This window comes from Nyctereutes procyonoides, unplaced genomic scaffold, assembly GCF_905146905.1.
Source record: "Nyctereutes procyonoides isolate TBG_1078 unplaced genomic scaffold, NYPRO_anot_genome, whole genome shotgun sequence".
Taxonomy (NCBI): domain Eukaryota; kingdom Metazoa; phylum Chordata; class Mammalia; order Carnivora; family Canidae; genus Nyctereutes; species Nyctereutes procyonoides.
In genome coordinates this window covers 19121741-19141579 of record NW_026575040.1, presented here as the reverse complement: position 1 = coordinate 19141579, position 19839 = coordinate 19121741, and the positions used below count along the sequence as shown (strand labels likewise).

General features: G+C 36.4%; 1 protein-coding gene and 1 pseudogene across 2 annotated transcripts in view; both read right to left on the bottom strand.

Moving 5' to 3' along the window:
• Positions 1-19839, bottom strand: part of RFX7 (regulatory factor X7) — a 129093-nt gene that overhangs the window by 96901 nt on the left and 12353 nt on the right. The window lies entirely within an intron of this gene.
• LOC129506149 (40S ribosomal protein SA-like) lies at positions 15179-16046 on the bottom strand (annotated as a pseudogene).

Sequence of the window (19839 nt, the reverse complement as noted above, 5' to 3'; positions counted from 1 at the left end):
ATGTTGTTTCTAATTTTTAAAAGGGTGTTTTAGATCTTTTTTATTAATTGGTATGTTTTCTGTGGTTTCTTTGTAAACAGAGTTTATCAATTAAGGAAGTTCTATTCTTAGCTTGCTAGGAGTTTTATCACAAACAGATATTGAATATTATTAAACTTTTTTCCTGTATCAATTCAGATAACCAAATAATTTGTCTCCCTTCATCTGTTAAAGTGGTAAATTATATGAACAGATTTTCTACTGGCCTGACTTTGCATTCTGTAATACATTTAAGCTGGCTAAGATGTATTCTTCTTTTTTATACCTCTTTGGCTTCGGTTTTTTAATTTTTGTTTTGGACTTTCTGTTGCTATGTTTGAGTGGACAGTAAAATTAAAAGGCCATTTCCATTTTTTAAAAAGATTTTATTTGAGAAAGAGACAGAGAGAGCACATGAGAAGGGGAGGGACAAAGGGAGAAGGAGACTATCTGCTGAGCAGGGAGCTCAACTGTAGGGCTCAAATCTAGGACCCTGGGATCATGACCTGAGCTGAAAGCAGTTGCTTAACCAACTGAGCCACCCTACAGATCATTTTTATATTCTATCTGGTTTGGGTGCCAAGATTACACTAGCCTCACAAAATGAGCGGGAATGTCTATTAGGTATTCCTGTGTAACAGATTACTCCAAGATGTAGTGGTTTAAACCAACAGACATTTTTTATCTAACAGCTTCTGTGTGTCAGGAACTAGCTGGGTGAGTTTCTCATGAGATTTTAGTCAGGATGTCAACAGGAGCTGTAGAATCCACTTTCAAGGTGGTCCACTCACATGCTGTTGGCAGGAGGCCTCAGTGTCTCACCACAGAGGTATCTCCATTGGTTTGAATGTTCTCATGATAAGTAGCTGGTTTCTCCAAGAACAAGTAAACCAACAAAAAGAGTGAAAAAAAAAAAGCTGCAGTACCTTTTATGAACTATTTTCCTAAGTCTCACTGGTCATTTTTCGGTTACTGCTGTTTGAATTGCATCATTAGGCCCAGTCCATACACAAGATGAGGGAATTAGGCTTCCACCTCTTAGAGGGAAGAGCGTGGAAGAGCGTAAGAATTTAAACATATTTTATAAAGACCATGGAGTATTCCTTCTTTTGCTAATTTTTAAATTTGTTTAAGATTTTCTTTAGTATTTGGGTAGATTTCACTTATAAAACTATTGGTACTTTGTGTTTTATCTACAGGCAGTTTTTAAAGAACCCATTCAACTTCCTTAGTGGTTAAAGGGCAATCAGGTTTTCTATTACTGAAATAATTTAAAGGTCTCTTGGAATTTATCCACTGCATTTAATTTTTAAAATATACAGACAGGGCAGCCTGGGTGGCTCAGCGGTTTAGCGCTGCCTTCAGTCCAGGGCCTGATCCTGGAGACCCAGGATCAAGTCCCACCCTGCATGGAGCCTGCTCCTCCCTCTGCCTGTGTCTCTGCCTCTCTCTCTCTGTGTCTCCCATGAATGAATAAAGTCTTAAAAATAAATAAATAAAAAATAAATAAATAAATAAATAAAATATACAGACATCAAGGTTACTCACAAATTCCCTTATTTAATCTCTGCTGCATCACAATTATGTCTCATTTTTCATTCCTAATATTATTTACATCTACTTTTTTCTTGATCTGTCATTCCTGAGTCTTAACCATTTAACAAGATTTTTCAAAGAAACCAACTTAGATGTTCGTGATCCTATCATACCTTAGTCTTCTATTCACTTTCCTTTATTACTTCCTTCTTCCTATTTTCTTTGGGTTAACTGTTAATTTTTCATCTTAAACTGAAAGCTTGTTACCTCATTTTCAATTTTTCTCTTTTCCTACTGCAAACCAGTAGAGCTACAAATTTCTCTATCAAGTACCAGTTTGTTGCATCTATAAACTCTGACAGGGACGCCTGGGTGGCTCAGTTGTTGAGTGTCTGCCTTCGGCTCAGGGCATGATTCTGAGGTCCTGGGATCCAGTCCTGCATCGGGCTCCTCATGGGGAGCCTGCTTCTCCCTCTGTGTATATCTCTGCCCCTCTCTAACTCTCATGAATAAATAAATAAAATCATACCAAAAAAATTCTGACAGAAAATCCTTCCATTACCATCCAGCTTCTCAGCATTTTCTAATTTTCACCATGATTTCTCTTTTGAAGGTAATTTTTATTTATTTATTTTTAAAGATTTTATTTTTAAGTAACTCTATACCCAGAGCGGGGCTCGAACTTATGGCCCCAAGATCATGAGTCACACGGTCGACCAACTGAGCCAGGCAGGCACCCCTGAAGGTATTTTAAAAATTGCCAAATGTGTGCAAATATTCTCCCACTTTTTATCAGTTTTAAACCGAAAAAAAAAAAACTGAAAGAAAAGAACTGTACACTCTTCACTAGATTCAACAGTTATTTGCCAATTTATTTTCTTCTTATATAGTATAAATATATCTATGTGTGTATATAGATAAATATAGATATGTGTGTATAATACACAGTCATGTGTATTTTGCTGTACCAAATAAGCTGTAGACAGAAAACATTTGGACATAGTTTGACATGTATAGGAAATAACCACAATTCCATTATGTCACCTAAGAAAATTAACAATTTCACAATAAAGCATACAGCCCACATTCACATTTTCCCTAATTATCACAAGAATGTCTTATGGAGCTTTTACCTCAGAACCAGATCAAATTCAAGTTCATGTATTTTAAGTGGCTTTTGTCTAGAACAGTCCTTCCACCTTTTTCCCTAGGATATTCCTTTTTTGGAGTCCAGTACAGTTGACGTGAGAATCTCATTTGTTTGATAGCTTCCTCTTGATGTCATAAGTGAATGCATGGACTATTCTAAAGCAAATGCTTTATCTTTTCCGCTAAGCATTTTAAGTTATAAGTCAGGATAGGATGCCTGGGCGGCTCAGCAGTTGAGCTTCTGCCTTTGGCTCAGGGCATGATCCCAGAGGCCTATGATGGAGTCCCACATCGGGCTTCCTGCATGGAGCCTGCTTCTCCCTCTGCCTGTGTCTCTGCCTCTCTCTCTCTCTCTCTCTCTCTCTCTCTGTGCTCTCATGCATAAAGAAATAATAAAAAAAAAAGAAGTTATAAGTCAATGTCTATATAACTTTAGCACCAGTTGTGTCTGAATACACAATCACTGAATTGCATGATATGTAAGATCTGATTTATAACTTTAACACAAATTGAATGATATATATAATTGTTTTTTGTGGCAAAGTATTCAAGAAGCATGAATGCTAAATATCTCATGTAAAAGACAGTAATCAATATTCTTTTACTCAACCAAACCAACTTGTCATAATTTTCTTTCATCTTTATTATTTCTCCAGCAATGAGCCAACATAAACATCTACTACATATAAGCAACAGCATTAAGAGTTTAATCTTCACATTCAATCTTTCACATATTAAGAGATCCAATATTCTATCTCTTGCGTTCTTCCCTTATAACTTACAGTTATGACTGAGACTTAATCTTATCTTTTCCTATACCTTCCCTTAAGAGAGCAGTCCTAAGGAATTCTTCAACAATTCACTTACTACTATTCCACATTACTAGGTTCTTAGGTTTTAAATCCAAGAAAAACAGAAAAAACACACTATCCTTGGTTTGCAAGAGCCCATTTGGAAAACCAGAGATGGGGTAATGCACTGCCAGGCTGATTACCTCAGAGACTGGAGAAGAAGAAAAAAAAAAAAAAAAACAGTAAACTTGGTTTATGGATATATAGCATCTGGCCCTCCAGAGGTGAGGATGACAAAGTACAGCTATTCTTTAGTGGAGAAGGAAGCAGAGACCCAACTTAAACGGCATGTGCGGTAAGCAATAAGAAAACTCCAATCAATTCCATCCAAAACCAAAAAATAAATAAATAAATAAAAATAAACTACTAAAACTCTTTAGATAATAATGATGTTGTACACTGAGTACCAATACACGGTACTTCATATACACTGCTTACAAAATGAGGTACAAAGGAATACAAATCTAGAAGAGGTATCAAAATTTAAATCTAGATTTATCTTATTACAAGCTTATATTCTATTTACTGAAACCAGTGAACAGAAACAACTGCACAGAGCTAATGTACATTAAAACAGTGAATAAGCAAATGTAAATGAGTGAAGGAATTCAGTTCAGATAAAAAAAAAATCAGTGAGCAAAATGTTAGTGGAAGAAAAAGAAATTGACAAAATACTGGCATTAATACCTTTCTGAAGTTTATTATAAAAAGCTAAAATATATGAGTTCCCCAGCTACTAACTGGCAATACCACAATATTTGCTTTTATTCTTTCTTTAGTCAGTTCTGTTTCTTGTATATTGAAGCTCTAATATATGGTACAAATACATATTTGGAATATTATGTCTTCTTTTTGAATTGGCTTTTATCATCATTGAAATGTTTCCCTTTATCACTGGTAATACACTTTGTCTGATATTAAAACTACTCCAGCTTTCTCATGATCAGCATTGGTGTAGTGCATCTACATTTGGTCTGTAGCTTTATACTTAAAGTACACCTTCTGTAGAGTTTTTGATGCAGTCTTTCATTTTTATCCAGTCTGAAAAATCTGACTTATAACTTGTAGTATTTAGCCCATTTACATTTAATGTAAGTACTAATATAGTTGGATTTGCTTCAATTAGTATTTTTTAGTATTCCATTTTATTGCTTTTTAGCCACACCACTTTGTTTAGTGATTGCTTTAGGGATTTGCAAAAGAGACCCTTAATCTATAACAGTGTACTTTCAATTAATATTATCTTTTCATCTTACAACAATGGAATTCAATCTACCTTTCCACTATCCTAGGTTATTGTGTCATATTTTTTACTTGTACATATTATAAACCCACAATACATTAACATTTTTTCAGAGGCAATAGTTTTTATAAAAAATAAGAAATGTCATTTATATTTACCAATACAAAGACCAATTCTCATCTCTTTATTCCTTTATTTAGAGCTGAGTTTCTGACTTGTATATTTCCTTTAGCCTGAAGAACTTAAGTATTATTTGTAGTGAAGTCTAATGGTGAGGAATTCCCATAGATTCTGTTCAAATAAAAATGTATTTATTTTGTTTCCATTGCTGAGATATTTTTGATGGATTTATAATTTCAGGTTGATACCTTTTTTCTTTTAGCACTTAATAAAAGATATTCCACTGTCTTCTAGTCTTTATTATTTCTGATGAAAAGTGAGTGTTCATTCCTATTATTTTTCCCTTATGTACAATACAATGTGTCTCCCCCCCCCCCAGCTGCTTTTAAGATAATCTCTTTATGTTTGGTTTTCAGCAATTTCACTTGATGTGTTAGTATGGTTTTCTTTGTTTATTGTGCCTGGAGTTTATTGACTTCTGCGTTCCATGAAATTTATTGTCCAAATTTTAATCAAAATTGGAAATCTTTCAATTGTCATATCTTTAAATATTTTTTGCTGCAATCTCTCTTCTCTTTCTGAGACTCATTTTACACGTATGTTCTACCATTCAATATTGACATAGATCTCTGAGGTTTGTTCTTTTTTTCTCGTCTGGATTCAGTTTACTGAAGTTTTCTTGTGGCAGTTTCTTATTTGCCATTAAACAACATATCCTGTGAATTTTTTCATTTCAAGTATTGAATTTTTCTGTTCTGTATTTTCCATTTGATTTTTGTTTAGCTTTCTACCTTTTTTTTCTACTTTTTTAAAGATGTATTTATTTGAGAGAGTGAGAGACTGAGCACAAGTGGGGGGAGGGGCAGAGAGAATTTCAAGCAGACTCCCTGCTGAGCACGGAGCCTTAGACTGATCTCACAATCCTGAGATCATGACTTGAGCTGAAGTCAAGAGTTGAATGCTTAATTGACTGACCCACCCAGGCACTCCTAGATTTCCATTTCTGTTTTGATTCCCTATCTGGGCATGGATCATGCCCATCTTTTCCTTTAAATATTTAAACGTATTTATCAGAGACCATTTAAAATATCTGCCAACTTTCTCTACATTTTTTTTTTTTTTTTTATTTACGATAGTCATACAGAGAGAGAGAGAGGCAGAGACACAGGCAGAGGGAGAAGCAGGCTCCATGCACCAGGAGCCTGACGTGGGATTCGATCCCGGGTCTCCAGGATCGCGCCCTGGGCCAAAGGCAGGCGCCAAACCGCTGCGCCACCCAGGGATCCCTTTCTCTACATTTTTATCCTTTGACTTTGTTCCAATTATTTTTTTCCTCTAAAGATAAGCTGCATTTTCCCACTTCCTCCTGTGTCTAGTAATTTTTACATAACTGGAAATTGTTGGTACTACATTGAATGTTTGGAGTGCTAAGTGTGTTCTGGCATGAAGTTAATTTATGGGCAGCTCAACCTGATACTTTTAAGGGTTAGTTTTAGACTGTTAGGATGGGTCTAAAATAGCTCTTACTCTATAGATAGAGTAACCTTAGTCCTAAAATATAAGTCTTTCTGGGGTCTCAACTAATCCTCAAGGGGCTCAACTAGCTCCTTCCAATTTGACTGGCTGAAATTCTCTGTGACCTCTAAAGCATCTCTTCTTGACATACAGGCCCCAGTAGCTGTTCTCTGGAATGAGACCCATTCTGCATATGTGGAGTTCAATGTTCAGCCAAAGAATCCAACAACTCCGTGCAGATTTCCGAAGCTCCTTCTTGAAACAACTCCCTCCTTTCTAGTACCCAGTCTCACAAATTCCAGCTGGGTCAGCAGCCATGCACTCCAATAACTGTTTTCTCCACTACACTAAAACTCTGATCTCTCTTTGGCTCTCCATACTTGAACTTCAGTTTGGAAAGCCAGCATGAGCTCACCTCTTAGGTTTTCTGTCTCTCAAGGATCACTGTTGTATGCTTTGCTATCTAACGCTAAGAAAACCTCAATTGCTACATATATTTTATTCAGCTTTATGGTTGCTTATAGAGAGGGGATAAGTTCAATACCTATTGCTCCATTATGGCAGGACCTGGAAGCTAAGATGTATCAAAGTTAATGTTTAAGTACCTTTTAAGATTATTTTAATATATACTCATTAAAAAAAAATTAAAAAAAAAAAAAACCAAGACCATATCCAACAAAGAACTTCTGATAAATTCTGGTGTATTTTCTTCTAATTACATTCATACAAAGAGATACAAAGATGAATAAGACATGGTTGCTGCCCATCAGGGGCTCAACATCTACTGGGAAAGAAACACACAGTAGAAAACACAGTATGTGAAACTATGGTAAGTGCTATACTGGAAGTACAAGGTAAAATGGGGTGAAAAACACTGAAGAGCACATGGTAAACTGAAGTGCCTAATTATGGTCTTGAAATCTATCTCTGAATATGCAAAGAGAAGAGGGAAGCATTACTGCTAAATGGTAAAGCCAAAGCCAAGGAAAAGAGATGGAAGACTATACACTAGACCTTTAACAGAACATCAAATACTCCAAAATACCTGTCAGTCAAGGGTTGGTGCAAGGCAGGCATATCCTTCATGGATGGGCAAATAACCTAAACATGTGATATAGCTGGACCTAATACAAGTAAGATGTGGTGGGGGCCACATAGTAAAATGGAACAAGTTGAAGGCATTCACACCATAATTTTTGTAAAATTTTGGGAAGCACTGTGCAAATCCATGGGAAAGACACTGTATGTAAGAGAAAGGAGGGAAGAGAAGCTGGAAAGTCAAGCTAGAAATGATAAGGAAGTATTTAGATTTAATCAGTAGACAATTTTAAAAGAAATATTTTTAAAAGCCTCTTATTTCAGAAAAATACATAAAACTTTTGAAAATCACCCATATTACCAATCCCAAAATTATTGAAAAGCAAGATTTTGGTACGTTTTTTTTTTATCCATTTTCTTTTCTACAATTAGGGTTGTATGTGCATGTGTGTGTGTGGACTTGTGAAATTATGTGATATTCTTGTGGATTTTTTTTTTCCTCTCATATTCTACAAATAATTTATTTATATTTGACAAGCTCTCTTTAAAAAATTTTTTAGGCCAACTACCGTGAAAATTTTATTCTCTTCTGATTTTTCCTTTAATTGGAAGTATAGTATAGATAAAAAGAGTTTAACCCAAAATGTGTTTTGTTTTTCAATTTTAAGTAGTAAAATCTTGGTTCTGTTTTGAGATGTTTTCTACTACTTCTAAAGAAAAAAATCTCCCACTCTACATATGTTCATTTCTTAGTATGTTTCTAGGTTTGTTGTTTTGTTTTTAAATCATCCCAGTTTTACTTCACTGAACATTTACTCATATGTAATTGTTTGATGTCCTGCTGTTTGAGTCAGCCTCTAAATTTATTCTTTCTGTCTTGCAAACAGCTAAGCATTGCATTAATCTAATTTCCTAAAGTAATCCTCCCACTGGTTTTGTATCATATATATGTATTTAAATTTAATATACAACTTGATTATGATTCTAAGGTTTTAGGAAAGAACATGAATGTCAGTAACAAACTAGATTTCATCATTAAGATTACCAAATGTTACAGTTTTGTACTTGGACTCAAGGGGATGAGATATATCCCAAAAGCCAAAATACAAGTCTAGATATAAAAATTTTGTTTGTTTTTTAATCTCCCACAATCACTCCAAAAGCCTATTTATTTCTTTAAGATCCTCACATACGATTAAACACATGTAAACCCTCAGTCTATATAATCAAGTAGCAAAACAACTGTTAGCACTGACATCCCCAAAACCAATTCCTATAAAACTGATTCCTTCTGACTGGGTTTTGATTCAAGTCCTTCACAGTTCATGCCTTCATCCAGGAGAACAGTTTTTAAGCAATATTAAGTCTCTTCACCATGCACTGTCAAGGCTGGATTACACATTCCAATTTACTTAAAAAAATGATTTTAAACAATGATGGAGGACTCAATTTTTTTACATAAATAAAACAAGATAGAAGTTGTTACTTCTATCCAAATGGATTGAAACTCTATTGTATTATAACATTTACATCTCACTTCAGGAGTTGGAATCCCAAATTGTCTTTAGCTTCATTCTCTCCATCTTCAAATGGTTGGAATTATACTGGGACCAAGGCAAGCATAGCAATCAGCCTAGCACAACCCTTTCCTTCTGTCAAACTTGGCTGCTGACTCACACCTTTCCTACAGTATTAAATGATTTTACGTAATCTTTTTCATAGCAAAGGCTCATTACATCTCTTCTTAAAACCACTTCATTAGGCTTTCAAATAACCTGATAAATATAAAGCTGACAACTTCTAAGATTCCAAATGTGGAAAAGGCAGAGATAAAATTGTAATGAATTACAGGTAGATTTTCTGTTTCTGTTCTGGGGAGAGAAAAGTGGGAGTTAGAGAAAAAGGTAAAAGGTAGAAAGGATAAGAATAAGAGGAAACAACAGAAAAAGAGGGGTGAATTATCTGCTACAAACGCCTTGTATTCTATTAACATGAGCGCTGTGAGGAAATACTTCTCTTCAAAATTTCTCGGTTATCTCATGTCTTGTTTTAGACTAGCTGATCCACATTGAATACAAGCTTAAAGAAGTAGGTATAACAACTAATAAAGAGAGTCCGCCTAGAATAATGACTAGAAGGAGAGGTGAGAAAGTGGTGATTAACTATAAAGATTAAGAGGAAGTACAGGTATAGGCATACAACATTAGATATCCTAGGGAAACACCTAGGGAAGGACAGAAAGTAAGGAATAGCTTTAGGGTCACAAACAGATGCTACATGCCCACTTCAGAGGCAGAACTGGCAGGGAAAAAGACAAAGTGATAAAAAGAACTGAGAAAGAAAACCGGGACTTAAATGGGCTAGAAGCAAAGATGGAACAAGAAAGTAATACAGAGAGAAAACTATAAATACTTAGACTTCGTTAAGATGTGTCATTTACCACAACAAAAATGTGACGCTGATGTAATCTAACCACTAGTATTCAGAGTTTTCTTTATCGTGATGATATAATTTATATAAATAAATTTTTCAATATACTGTGTGTCCCTCCAGAAAGGAAGAACATAAACACAAAAGAACAGGGGCACCCAACAGAGATGAGAGTGGAAGTGATAAACCACCAACCAAAGAACACAAAGGAGCTTTCTTTCTGTCTGGAGGTTCTTCATATCCATTTTAACATAGGAGAAACTGTTTGAAGTTCTCTGTGTTTTGTTTTTTAAAAACTTCAAAAATCTCCTAGGAGCAAGAAATAGTGAATAAAAACTCTCCAAGAAAACAAAAGTGATCAGAAAGATTTTTTTAAAGATCTAAGATGGACATAAAAACATAAGTATTTAGTTAATATTGAATTCTCTGGAAACAGCTTTCAAGAAAGAAATCACATGACCCAAAATTAAGCCTTAAGGATCACAGGTAGGTGCACAGGTTGTCAATATGCCAGACTTCCCTCATACTTTATTTTCAACAAGAAATTAGGCTATACTAATATGATATGTCATAATTTCCAGAGGTTAAAAATAAAAAAGTATGGCATCAACACCACAAAGTCGCTTTTTCTCCTTCTCTATGTTACCAGTGAAATATTATAAAGAATTTTAACAAATCTCTAGTAAGCGCACTGAACACATCTTTTCAACTAAGTATATACAACATATACCAGTAAAACCCACCACACTGGGAGAAAAGGATATAGTGGAGTTTCAGAAAAATGCTTTATTGTTCAAGCTAAAAAGCACCCAACAATTTGAGATTATACATACTAATTTAAGTTCTGATAGGATTTCTATTTGGTAATGCTATCTATATTAATAAATTACACATTCAAAAAGGTCATCTACAAGCAAAAATTTACAATAAGCCATCTTTTATACTGTTGAAAATGGTGTATAGAGAAAAGATTTTTACTGGTAAACTAGTTTGCTATTTTTATTCATAACTTCTACTATACTTAGTAACTTAAACACTACACGAGGGGGTGGACACTGTTACATAGGAGGAAGAACAGCAGGAAAAACTACACAGACCTACAACTGACATCTAAAAATTGTTTGATACTTCCTGAGTTAGCTCATACGTTCATGCATACACATTCTGCACTAGGGATATATCTCTAAGTGAGAGACATACAATTCCGGTCTTTGTGGTGCTGATATTCCAACAGAGGAGGCTATAAAATTATAGTTATTTTATTAGAATTGTATAGTAACAAGAATTAGAGCCTAGGAGGAGAGTGATTAAGTTTACCTAAGGTAAAGGTTCAGGGAAGACTCTTATATCATCTATTCCAAATGCCTGGTACTTTATTACATTCTGATAGACATATTTAGTCTCTTTGATGGCAAATCTTTCAGATTTTAGTAACAGCACTTATGATAGTATACTTAATATGCAAGTATGTCCTTCTAATCAGAGAGCCTAATATATTACATAATTTTTTGTTATTATCACAGCTCTGCTTAGTGGTAACAGTTACGTTTATGATTACAAAAGTATACTCTTTAGGGGTCCCTGGGTGGCTCAGTGGTTTAGCGCCTGCCTTCAGCCCAGATCCCATGGTCCTGGAGTCCTGGGATCAAGTCCCACATCGGGCTCCCTGCATGGAGCCTGCTTCTCCCTCTGCCTGTGTCTCTGCCTGCCTCTGCCTGCCTCTCTCTCTCTCTGTGTTCTCTCATGAATAAATAAATAAAATCTTAAAAAAAAAAAAAAGAAGTACTCTTTAAAATCTTTTGGAAAATAGAGAAAAGTGTAAAGAAAATGAAATCACTCATAGCTAACTGCAACACTCTGAGCCCACCACTTACCAATATTTAAAATACTTAATCTTTTACAAGAACACTCACACACCCTGGTGTAAAATATCAGTGACCTGACATAACCTAGTCTCCTTGTTTTCAGTCCCTGCCCTTCTATACTCTCTTCTCCACAAAGCAACCCAGTGAGTTTTAATAAAACATCAGTAATGTTGTATCGCTCCTCTGCTCAGAACCTTCCAATGGCTACCCCCTACACCCAGAATAAGAGTCTAAGTTTTAGTGCTTACTAGACCTGCAAGGACCTACATAAATCTGCCCCTCCTTTACTTCTGACCTCACTGCCACCCTCCAGCACACTCTCCACACTCTGGCTACTCGGCCTCCTTGCTGCAGTCTTCTCACCTTTGCATTTGCTGTTCCCTCTCTGCCTGGATAACTCTTGTCTCAAATATCATCATGGTCTCCTCTGTCACAGTACAGTAATACAGTAATAAGAAGTAATCATAGTAACAGACTGTGTGGTCAAGTGAAAAAGTTCTTTGAATTTATTGTGGTTAAAATTAACAGCCAACATTTATCAAGTTTTTACCATGTGCCAGATTCTACACCAAGTGTTTTATATGTTATCTCATTTAATCTTCACCACAAACCTTACAAGGTAAGCACTATTACTATTTCCATTCTACTAATAAAGGAAACAATTTTTAAAAGTTATGTGACCTAGGGGATACCTGGGTGGCTCAGCGGTTTAGTGCCTGCCTTTGGCCCAGGGCGTGATCCTGGAGTCCCAGGATCAAGTCCCACATCGGGCTCCCTGCATGGAGCCTGCTTCTCCCTCTGCCTGTGTCTCCACCTCCCTCTCCCTTTCTCTCTCTGTCTCTCATGAATAAATAAATAAAATCTAAAAAAAAAAAAAAAAAAAAAAAAGAAGAAGAAAAAAAGTTATGTGACCTGTGTAGCAAACGTAGGCAACTAATTTCACTGTAATGACTTACACCACTACAGTGGACTGTCTCTTTGTGATTCGTTTTTTTTTAAATTGTTAAAGTGTTTTTTAAAAATAAGTCATTCTAGGTTTTATGCTTGGCAGAGAAATTTTCTAAGTATCTTACAAAAATTAATTTAGGCAAGTACAAATATCTCACTGGTTGAAAATATGTTACAGAAAATAGTAACAGCTAACATGTCATGCTCTATAATTACAAATACATACAGTTGAAATGTCAGAGAATAGTTAAGTACCATAGGAAGACTCAAGTATTTGACCAGTTATGTGAAGCTTAACGCAGTACCGAGACAAAAAAATTTTTTTTTTAAAGCAGTAAGTATCTAAATAGAAGAAAGCTTTTCGACATATCTAAAGACTGGTCCACAGAGGATAAGGGCAAGGAAAGGCCACAGAGAAAAAGTACTGAGCAATTACAACTTCATCTTTTGAGTTTCTACAAATCCCCATTCTATTGTCTCATTAACATTAAAACAAAAACATTATTTTAATGGCTCCTACTGCCTTCTAACTTTCAGGATTATGATTAGATAAATAACCTTTCCACTTCTAATCACTCCAGTCAGTATAATTCACTTTTCAATTGCTTTTTTTGTTTTTAAGATTTTTATTTATTTATTCATCAGAAACAGAGAAAGAGGCAGAGACATAGGCAGAGGGAGAAGCAGGCTCCCTGCAGGGAGCCCGATATGGGACTTGATCCCAAATCCCCAGGATCATGACCTGAGCAGAAGGCAGACACACTCAACACTGAGCCATCCATCCAGGTGCCCCCACTTTTCAACTGCTTTAAAAAAAATGAAATCACAGTAATGATTGCACAACTTCAAAAATATACTAAAAACCACTGAATTACATCCTTAAAGCAGGTAAACTTGGGATCCCTGGGTGGCACAGTGGTTTGGCGCCTGCCTTTGGCCCAGGGCGTGATCCTGGAGACCCGGGATCGAATCCCACATCGGGCTCCCGGTGCATGGAGCCTGCTTCTCCCTCTGCCTATGTCTCTGCCTCTCTCTCTCTCTCTCTGTGACTATCATAAATAAATTTAAAAATTTTTAAAAAAATTAAAGCAGGTAAACTTAATGGTATGTAAATTATCTCATTAAAAGTGCTTAAAAAAGGACAAACATTATATGGTCTCATTCATTTGGGGAATATAAAAAGTAGTGAAAGGGATTATACGGGAAAGGAGAGAAAATGAGTGGGAAATATCAGAGAGAGAGTGACAGAACATGAGACTCCTAACTCTGGGAAACGAACAAGGGGTAGTGGAAGGGGAGGTGGGTGGGTGGATGGGCACTGAGGGGGGCACTTGATGGGATGAGCACTGGATGATATGCTATATGTTGGCAAATCAAACTCCAATAAAAAAATATACAAAAAAAAGTGCTTAAAAAATCAGAATGTACACAAGAAATGGTCAGTTGTAAAATGACTTGTAAGATTTATTCTAACAGAGGAAATTAAATAGTTTACACAGAAAACTGGACATAAAACATGGCCATTTTTGAGGATGTGGAGAAAAAGGAACCCGTGTGCTCTGTTGGTGTGAATGCAAACTGGTGCAGCCACTCTGGAGGTTCCTCAAAACGTTAAAAATAAACCTACCTACAATCCAGCAATCACACTAATGGGTATCTATCCAAAGAATACAAAAACACACTCATTCAAAGGCATACATGTACCCCTATTGTTTACAACAGCATTATCTACAATAGCCAACATATGGAAGCAGCCCAAGTGTCCACTGATTGATGAACCGGCAAAGAAGATGTGATGTATATAAAATGGAATATTATTCAGCCATAAAAAAGAATGAAATCTTGTCATTTGCAATGACATGGATAGAGCTAGAGAGTCATATGCTAAGTGAAGTAAGTCACAGAAAGACAGATACCACATGATTTCACCTGTATGTAGAATTTAAGAAACAAAGCAAGCAAAGGAGGAGACCGACAAACACAAACTAAGAAACAGACTCTTAATTATTTGAGAAAAAAATGATGGTTACCAGAGGGGAGGTAGGTAGAGGGACAGGTAAAATAGGTAATGGGGATTAAAGAGTGCACTTGTGGTATGAGTACTGGGTGATGTATGACATTGTTCAATCACTGTATTTTATACCTAAAGCTAATTATTCCTATGTATATTAACTAGCCAGAATTAAAATAAAAACTTTAAAAACCCCAGAAAAACATGGCCATTTTCCCTTGAGTTCTTTGTAATTTAAGTATCTCATCATTTACTGGCAACTTCTAAGTTCTCAAATTTAGTGTTACAACATATTGATGAAGCATGTTACAAATAACTCATTACTAAATAATAAAAGTACCAAAGTGTAAAGGGACTTGTAGACGAGTTGTCTTGGGTTTTTTTTTTCCAGCTTTTAGAAACCATTTATTTTCCATCAACCTTATTTCCATTTTGTTTCTCCTTCTGGAAGAGCTTAAAACCACTCAGTGGTTGTTCCTACACATGTAATGGCTTGAGCAGCAGAAACTGCAGACCTGTTTTCAGCGGTAGTTGAGTGTTCCAGTCTTTGGTAGAGAACTGCAGAACAGGGCATCTGCATGCCTATAGACCAGTCTGTGACTTCAGGTTGAGTTGCAGTGAATTCAGGACCTGGAGCAGTCCATTTACCCTGAAATTCCTCCTTGGTTACAGCCTTTTCAGCAGTGGCCTACTCTTCCTTTTCAATCTCTTCAGGATCTCTGTAGAAGTAGAGATCAGGGACAACCTCCCATGGGTGTTCAAAGGAAATGGTGCCACACACATGCAAAACTTCTGGGTCCAACATCCACCACATCAGACCCACTGAGTGAGCTCCCTTGTTGTTGCAAGGGATGGTGATGCCCATGGAGCACAGAGGAGAGTCTGCGTCAGAGCAATGGTAGGCAGATTAACATAAGATGCCTCTGTGAGAGGCTGGTGGTCAGCCCTGGGATCAGTAACCACCAGAAGTCTCAGCTCGCAGAAGGCTGCCTGGAACTTGTTGGTGAAGGTTCCAGAGTGAAGTGGCCAGCAATAGGAATGGCTCCAGTGGCAGCAGCAAACTTCAGCACAGCTAACTGGCCATTATTCCCAATGATATGACACAGACAACAGCTGGGTTTTCAGTGGCAACAATGGCATGAGCTGTCTGCAGAAGCTTCTCCCAGGTTCTCTTCAGATTTATATTGTAGATGCCATAATTTTTCCTTTTGTAGATGTACTGTTTCATTTGGAAGTCAAGGTTGGTGCCAAGTAAGTGAGTTCCTACTGCAACTAAGAACGTCCTCCTCCTTCATTTGTAGGCTATCAAAGGCTCTGGACATCTTCAAAGTTTCCCTCTAAGTTATGAGGGGAACTCAGATTAATACTGGAGCCTTCTTTGGGTAGAGCAAAAGGCAGTTGTTTTGGTTTTTTAATCTACTATAAAAGTTTCTTTTAATTGGTGTATTTTGGACATGCACACTTGAAGTGATTATTGATATAGCTGAATTTGTATGTACCATATTTTAAATATTTACTCTTCATTGCTCTTTTTCTTTTCTTTTTTTGTCTTCTCTATATCTGCTTTCTCTGGTTTTATCTGAACATCTTATATGACTCGATTTTCTCTATTCTTTTAGCATATCAATTACACTTCCTTTTAAAATCTTTTTAGTGGTTACTGTAGGGTTTGCAATATACCTTTATGACTAATCCAAGTCCACTTTTAAGACAACACTATACTACTTCAGTTATAACAAGTATTTAAGAGGATTCCCAATTCCTCCTTCCTGTTTCTTAACATTGCTGTCATTCATTTCACTTATTCATAAGCTATAATCACCAAATACCTCACTTTTGAACTATTATCTGTTAGATCAGTTAAATAGAAGAAAAATAGAAGATTTCATCTTCATTTATTTTTTTCTCCTTCACGTAGATTTAAGTTTCTGACCTAGACCATTTTCTCTCTCTTTGAAGAACTTTTAACATCTTTGTAAAGCCAGTCTACTAGTTAAAAACTCTTTCAATTTTTGTCTGAGAAAAGTTTTACTTCTTCACTTCTGAAGGATGATTTCACTAGATACAGAATTCTAGGTTGGTGATTTCTTCTTTCAACTCTAAATAATTTACTCTCTCCTTTCTTGCTTGGTTTCTGAATAGAAGTCTGAGATAATTGGGGATGCCTGGGTGGCTCAGCGGTTGAGCATCTGCTGGGCATGATCCTGGGGTCTGGGATAGAGTCCCACATCGGACTCCTTGCTGGGAACCTGCTTCTGCCCCTGTCTGTGTCTCTGCCTCTCTCTTTATGTGTCTATCATAAATAATAAATAAATAAAATCTTAAAAAAGAAAAGTCTGAGATAATTGTTTCCTTGTTCCTTTATAGGTAAGGTGGTTATTTCCCTGGGGCTTCTTTCAAGATTTTATCTTTGTCTTTGATTTTCTGCAGATTGAATGTAATGTGTGTAGGAGTAGATCTTTTTGTTGTTCTTATTTGTCCTACTTGGTATCTATGAGCTTCCTCAATTTTGGAGTCTTTAATTTTGGAAAATTCTTACCTATTATACTTCAAATACTCCTGGTTCCTTTCTCTCTTCCCCTTGTTACATCCCAATTATGCCTGTGTTGCACTTTTATAACTGTCCGACAGTTCTTGGTTACTCTGGTTCCATCTCTCACTTTTTTTCTCTTTGCATTTTAGTTGTGGAAATTTCTATTGATATATCTTCATGCTCACTGATTCTTTCCTCAGTCATGACCAGTCTACTAATGGGCCCAACAAAGGCATTCGTCATTTGTTACAGTGTTTTTTACTTCTAGCATTTCCTTTGGATTATTTCTTTGAGCTTCCATTTTTCTGTTCACATTACCCATCCACTTCTACAAGACATCTATTTTTTCCATTAGAGCTCTTAGCATATTAAGCATAATTTTAAATCAACAGTGTGATTCCAAAATCTATGTCATATCTGAGTCTGGTTCTTATGCTTCATTTACCTCTTCAGATCGTGGGGGTTTTTTGCCTGTAAACATGCCTTATAGGGACGCCTGGGTGGCTCATCAGTTGAGCATCTGCCTTTGGCTCAGGGCATGATCCCTGGATTCCAGGATCAAGTCCCACATCGGGCTTCCTGCGTGGAGCCTGCTTCTCCCTCTGCCTATGTCTCTGCCTCTCTGTGTCTCTCATGAATAAATAAATAAAATCTAAAAAAAAAAAAAAAATGCCTTATAATCTTTTGTTGAAAGTGAGATATTGAAAGAAAGAAAGAAAGAGAGAGAGAGAGAGAGAGAGAGAGAAAGAGAGAAAGAAAGAAAGAAAGAAAGAAAGAAAGAAAGAAAGAAAGAAAGAAAGAAAGAAAGAGAAAGGGAGAGAGATAATGTTGGGTAAAGGGAACTGAGGTAGACAGACCTTTAGTGTGAGTTTTATGTTTATTGACTGGGAGTAGGCTTGTTTGTTTGCTGTAGCTATGATGTCTAAGGCTAAAATTTTTCTCCAATGTCTTTCTTTTTGTCTCCCATGTTCACTTTGGGAATCCCTGGAGACTCTTTTTAAATAAGGTGTGAGGCTTACACTTGTTTTAGATGCAATCCTGTTATACAGGAGTCCTACTGACATGGTGCTAAAATTGGAGAGAGGCATGTCCTCTATTGTCCAATGATTAGGTCTCAGTCTTTTAGTGAGCTTATTTCCCTTCCCCCGGGCCAAGGCTTTCCTAGAGCCCCTGTTGGTTAGGTTCTGGTAAAATACTTTCCCTTGAAATAGGCTTTGTCAAAGAGAACAGAGAGCTCTGGGTATATTTCAAAATGATTACTTTTCTCTTCCTCCCTACCTGCCCCTCCCTGCAAACTCCTGAAATCCTCCACAATCCACAGACAGTAAAAGATTTTTCTCTGATCCTCACAAGAAGAACCTGGTAGGGTTACTGGAAGTGAGACTCAGGAAAGCCACACACCCCCCAACCCCCAAGACTCGGCCTCCATGGTTTTCAACTCTCAAGCTAGCCAACTCAGAGCCTCCAGCAATTCATTCACTAAACTTAAAGGTGTTCCTACCTATAGTGGCTTCAGCTGTGGGGCCTCTACTCCTAGGTTTTTGCCATTCATAAGCTTTGATTCTCTGTATCTAATTGTCTCCAGTTTTTCAGGCAGCAGTTTGCCCTGAGACCTCAATTCTCACATCAGAAGCAGTAAGTCAGTATATTATTATTATCATCATCATAAGAGCTAAGGTAAGACTATCCCTAGAATATAACTCTTTCTTGTTTGCATTCTAATATACTTTATACATAATCCTGGGGTTACCTAAGGGAGAATTATAAGACAATATCAAGCAGGTGACTATCTTCCACTGTTTGTCAATAAAAGGGAGTGAAGATCGAGAACCATTATTGTATTCTGCAAATAGTTTGGGATATAGAGGTCCACAAACTGCTGCCGAAGGGCCAAATCCTGGCAGTAATGGAACAAATCCAGCCATTCATTCTTTATATACATACATACATATATATTCTTTCTGTGGCTACTTTCTTGATAACAATGGTAGAGTAAAGTAGTTCCAACAGAGGCCCTATGTCCTACAAAGCCAAAAGAATTTACCATCTGGCCCTTCAAAGAAGAAGCTTGCTGGCCCTAGGTTATATATCCCATGCTGTCTTGCACCTGTGATATCTGGTATTTTGTGTATGTCTGTCTGTCTTTTTTAATTGTTGATCAGGGCTGAGTGCAATGATGACTATGCGCCGTCTTTAATTTTTATTCATCAATTCATTTAATATACAATTGATGAAAGTAAAGAACTCAGTTTAGTGAAAATCTTTTGCAACACAGTGTAAATAATGCTATAACAATTACATTCAAATACTAAAAAATTAAAATAAAGAAGTTATTGACTCTAGCTGGGGTACTCAAGGGTCAAGAACATTAAAATACTGCCACAGAAGACTGTGGCTTACTATTGTTTAGCAGAAAATATATCCTCTAAGTAAGGGATTCTCAAACTTCAGTATTAGAATCACCTTAAGGACTAGTAAAACAAAGACTGCTGGTTATACCCCCAGAGTTTCTATTACAGTAAATCTGAGGTGGAGCCCCAAAATTTACATTTCCAACAAGTTCTAAGGTAATACTAATATGA